Below are 6,000 nucleotides of genomic sequence, written 5' to 3' on the forward strand. Positions count from 1 at the left end.
TATTCAGCACAATTCTTTTCTCAGCCATTTAAAGAAATCATAATCTAACGCATACCTAGCTAGATTACTTACTAAAAGTTCTAAGACTCTATTCCTGGTCTATCCCCAGCAGAAACAGCATACAGACAGACAGAGACCCTTTGTTTCTCTCCCTCCTCCCAGCTTTTGAAAGTATCTTGTCTCCTCACTGGTCATTTTGGTCAGGTGCCAGCGAGGTTACCTTTAGCTTTTTAACCCTTTACAGGTGAGAGGAGCTTTCCCCTGGCCAGGAGGGATTTCAAAGGGGTTTACCCTTCCCTTTATATTTATGACAAGTGTGCTCCCTGAAGGCAATGCTATGGTGGATGGCATATTAGTGCATTTCTACCCAAGAAAAGACTGCCATGGAATGACAAGTCTGCCTGGGAGTGGTGTCAAGGTCCCCAGGGAAAGAATTCTGTTCAAGGAACCACCTGAAATGCTCCCAAGAGTGTTGATTGACCATATACCAGCCCTTATTGTCTTCACTTATCGTTACCATCTGGCAAGTGCATGGCATCCTATAACAAATGAACCAGGGATCTAAGTCCAGTGCAACAAACGCAAAAATCACCATTCAAATTAGTATCTTTGTTTGCAATCTCATTTGAAAAGCCAGTAAGTGGAGGAACCTGAAACCTCATCTACTTTCCCTGGAAATAATTTCTGAACTTCTTTCAGGTCAGGTAGTGGCAGATATGCCATATGTAGTGCCGGAAAGATTTCTTGGCTGCCTATGCAATGCCCACTGTCTGGACAAAGAGTGAGTTCAATCTCCCATTTTTCAGTCTTTTACTAGCACTACATTAGAACATAATAAGTACAGTACAAAGTAAGAACTTGCACACAAGACAGACCAGTGGTACAAAGAAAAGAGTAACAAGCTTCTAGCAGTGGCTGATACCTTATGTCTTGAAGCATAAGACCTGACTGGCCAAATTAACTTGCAAAGCTGTAGATATTATTAATGGGAACTTATATATTGAGAGAAATATGTGTTAATACTTATGCTAAACAATTTGTTCCACGTCAAACACTCTGAGTTAGTTTCTCAGATGTGAAGAAGAGCTCTGTGTAAGTTTCAAAGCTTGTCTCTCACCAACAGAAGTTGGTCCAATAAAAGACATTACCTTGTCTAATAAAGTAATTCAGTTTTTTAAAAATCCTGTTTCAGTATTTGTGTTGATAGCCTTAGGCAGCAGTGAATTCCAAAGGTTGTGTACATATGTATTTTTTTTTATTTTACATTGATTATCTTAGTTTCATTTCATGACCCCCATTCTTATATGAGACCGGAACAATGCAGCATCTGATTCATTTTCAGTATAACTCTCATAATTTGAACAATCTCAAAATTGTCTCCTCCTCACCAGGCTAAATAATCTCTGGTTATATGTAAACCTTGATTAGCTCTAACCAGTTTCCCTTCCCTTCTCTGAAGCTCCAGTACATCTTTCTTGTGGCAAGATGATCTCATTCCTGCAGATGAGGGCATACCATTGTTTTGTACAATACTGTATTGTAAGACTTTTCATATAATTTACTTCCTCTTTGCTTTTCTGATCACTGCTGTAAACTAGCCCGATATCTTCATTTTGTGTATTGTCCTGGATATATATTTTGGTTTGGTGCCCTTATGGAACATAGGAATTGCCACATGTATGGGATCACTGGTCCATCTAGACCAGTATTTTTTCTGCTAGCAGATAGTACTTGATACTTAAGAAGAAAGTAACCCTTGCAGTCGACAATTATAGAATGAATTGTCCATTGGAAAAATTTCTTCCTAGCCTCCATTATCTAGTGGTTGGCTTATATCCTTAACATGTTTTGTAAGGCATGTAAATCTATCTTATCTAATATAACTCTTCTGATTATCATAGAAATGTAGGGCTGGAAGTGTTTCTCAGGAAGGCATCAAGTCCAGTCCCCTGTGCTGAGGCAGGACCACATATAGGTTGTGTCTTTTGCTCTTTACACAACATATGTAATATGAAGAAACCGTTGGGTCCAAATACACATTGGACTCTGGCAGGATTCCAGTGGCTTTTAAAACGTAGAAGATAGTATCCAGAGAGGTCACAAATGACTTAGAGGGACATTATCCAATTCCTATACACTACTATGTCTAATCCTTTTACTGAATCCTACTAAGCTTTTGGTCTCAATTATATATTGTGGCAGCGAGTTCCACAGGTTAACTATACACTGAGTGACAAGAGTATTTATTTTATCAGTTTTAAATTTGCTGCCAGGAATGTTGGAATCAGAAGATCCTGAAAGATTCAGTTTCATTTTGGAGAAGCAGTTGGAATTAGGCAGTTGAAAAGAGCAGGAGAAAGGTGTGGTTGCTGCAGGGGCACTTCACTGAGGAGGAAATAGGAATCAATCATGGGTGGGAAAACAGACCTTGTGAATACAGTCAAAACAGCAGAGTTTATTAAACAGTTTTTAACAGTTTGTTCCAGCTGCATAGATGGGTCAAACCCACATTAATGGGTCAAACAGATTAACACATATGATTTAGGTTAGACAGCCCTCTCCCCCAGAAACCTCAGATGAAGAACAGCTTTTTAACCTGGTTGAAAGTTGGAATTTCTGTTCCAGGAGAAATTCTAAAATTCTGAAGGAAAAAAAAAGTACCATTTCAGAATGAAAAGTCTAAATTTTGACATTTCCTATGGAAGGGAAAATCTGAATAATTTCATTTCAAAATAATCAAAACATTTCATTTCCAAAATTTTAAAATGAAATTGAGTCTGGGAACCCAAGCTCCAAGGCTCATAGCTAAGATGTGGCTAGCAGACTATGGTGAACCAAGAGCTCTAACCCTGGAGCAGTCTGTATTGTGGGATTGCCCCAGGGACATAGATCCTGAAAGCCAAGGCTATGATAGAGCTGCCTGGAAGCCTGGGATCCCCAACAGCTCATCCAGCCAGCTGGCAAGAAATCAGGCAGAAAACCTTCCCTTGGTTTAGTGGAAGTTCATAGAAATCAATATGTTTCTGTGAAACATTTAGCTTAAGGTGAATTCTCATTTTCTGACAAAAACTATTCAGCCAGAAAATTCCTGACAGTCATATTTAGTAACAATTGTCAAAATTGATTGTTCAGGCTGTGACCATAGGAACAGTGTAAGGGAAACGTAAGTGTTCTGAAGGAAGAAAGAGGCAAAACAAAGAAAGCTCTAAAACTAGAGAAAGCGAGAACTGAAAAAAAAAATCAGACTCAGAAATCCACCTAAAAAGAAAAATAGGATCTTGGTTATTCCATCTCTCTCTCTCTCTCTCTCTCTGTCCAATGTTTGAATTGCAGTCTGACTGGTCTGTTTAAATATAAATGACATCATTCCCTGCAGTGAGTAAATTCTTATCTCTAAAGCCATGTCAACACTCAAACTTCTCAGGAACTCTCTCCTGTTCCACCACCGCTGCAGCTTCCTCAGTGGCAGCTATAAGAGAAGTGGTTGTTTATACCACTGGGTTGGCTAGACCAGCTTGAGCTTTCCCAACAACACTAGGGAAGACTCAGCCTTTGATGTGGGATGATACTGTTAGTTCTGATGTATTTCTGTATTGTGGTGTGGGGATTTGAAGTTGCAGCCAGAACTGCAGGAATAAAGATCTTTAGTTACATTGCCCTGTGGAGAGTCAGCTGCTATGGGCATTTCAAACCTAATTGTGCTGTGATCACTGGTGTCCAGTAGTTTGCCTATACTCACCTTCTAAACCAGTGACGGTATATCACACAAGACTAAGTCCAGAGCAGCCACCTCCTAAATGAAGTAGAAGTTTATTGCATTCATGTGTGTGTCTTAACTGGAAGAGATGATAACACATCAGTGTGCTGACGGCAGAGCTTCCAGAAAATGGCCCCAGCACAAGGATAGCATAGTCATGGCATAGGCAGCCTTATGTTGTTCTTAACCTCTACCCGTGCAGCCTTGGCAAAGGGTCATGCCAAGGAGAGGGAGGGAGCATGGTGAGGACAAGAGTTGGAGTGGCTGGAGCACTCTATGTTCTAACTGTTCTGGGCTGTGAAGCTTCCTACGTGTGGGGAAGCTACTGTAATGAGAGCAGCTCCTGGAATAGCTTTATAGTATGCCACACCTCCATAGGTCCTAGAAGCTGGGAGAAGCAAAGAGGACTTAAAGCTATCCCTGCCCCCACTCTCCAGGATGTGCCTTCCTCCTGAGAGGTGCAGCACAGAATCTGGCACACCAGTACCAGGAGCAGATTTACCATGAAACAAACTGACAGGGGGGCCCCAAAATGCAGGACAAATACCTGACAACCTGTCCCCGAGTCCTGGCCAGCAGCACAGCAGGGCTCAGGCAGGCAGGCTGCCTGCATGCCATGGCTGGTGGCCCCATGCCGCTCCCGGAAGCGGCTGGCTGCTGGCACGTCTCTGTGCGCCCCTGGTGGTGGTGGGGAGGTGGCTCCGCACATGGAGACCTGCTGCCCCCCGCTCCCCAAGAGGTGTGCAAAGACATGCCAGCAGCAGGGCTAAGGCGGCTCCCTGACAGCTCTGCCTCCCTCCCTCTGCACCACTTCACTCCTGGAAGCAGCCGGCATGTCCCTGCGACCCCTGGGTGTGTGTGCGTGTGTGTGTGTGTCTCTGCGTGCTGTTCACGTCCTGAGCGCTGACTCCGCAGCTCCCATTGGCTGGGAACTGTGGCCAATGGGAGCTGCAGGGGTGGTGCTTGTGGGTAGCGGCGTGCAGAGACCCCCTGCCCGCCCCCCCCCATCTAGGAGCCACTGCTGGAGGGGTGTATATGCTGGTCGCTTTGGGAGCCTTGCCGCCTGAGGTAAGTGCCACCTCCTGACCCAGCCCAAAGCCTGCACCCCGCACCCAAACTTCCTCCCAGAAATCACACACCTCACCCCCTCGCACACTCCAACCCCCTGCCCCAGCCAAAAGCCTGCCACCCGCACTCCCTCCTGCACCCCAATCCCCTGCCTCAATCAAGGTACCTCACTTTATTTTCATTTACTTCCCATTACTTATTATATAGGAGGAGGATGAAGAAAAAAAGAATGAAAAAGGGGGGCAGATAAGAGAAAATATTCTTTTTTTTTGGGTGGGTCCCGAGGGGGGGCCCAAAAATGAAGCTATGCACAGGACCCCACTAACTCTAAATCCGCCACTGACTAGCACCATGGATCGTTTTCAAGTAACCCAGATTATACATTTTTGCTACCTTCCCAGTGCCCCCAAGAAGCCAGCAGTGGCAGTGTTGAGGGGGATATTATATATATCTAATCAAATGCACAGACAGAACAAGCCTTGCATTATCAAGAAATGTCCAGTCATCACCTACACCACTTTGTGTGTTGTACCTCCTTTCATCTATCCTTTGGCATTTGTCTTTTATAGACTGTAAACTTTTGCATAGCAGGGACTGTACCCTCCTATATGTATGTATACATCATATAGCGTATTTTGGGTGCTACTAGAAACAGTAAGAAGAAATAATAATACATCATACCTGTCTGAGAAAAGGACCTGTTCCAGATCCTGGAGGTCAATGTCATCTTTTATCTATATAGTTGAAGTATAAAGCTAATTTATTTTGTTTAACATTTGGTTGGTTGTTTTGGTTTGTATTTAATTACATCTTTGATTTGGGTAGTTTAATATTTTTATATCTGCCCTGTGTTAGTGATTGATATGGTAGTGGCACTCTTACTGAGGGTTGCTTTGGAAATATATGGGTTTTGAAAATTATGTTGTATTTAATGCACCTTGTTGCAAAGCAACAGATGCTGTATAAATTAATGAAATGATACAGCATCAAGAAATTGTTTCTTTAAATCCTACCCAGCTGTAACATTCAATCAACTAACACTGGAATAGGAAAATGACCAATTACTATGACTTTGGCTGATTTTTTAACTTAATCATTATAACATACTGAGCTCCTTATTACCATCCAGACTATGGAGGCCCATAGCATATTCCTTCCTTTATGTGTTTGTGGTT

Source organism: Lepidochelys kempii, chromosome 3, assembly GCF_965140285.1.
Source record: "Lepidochelys kempii isolate rLepKem1 chromosome 3, rLepKem1.hap1, whole genome shotgun sequence".
Classification (NCBI taxonomy): Eukaryota; Metazoa; Chordata; order Testudines; family Cheloniidae; genus Lepidochelys; species Lepidochelys kempii.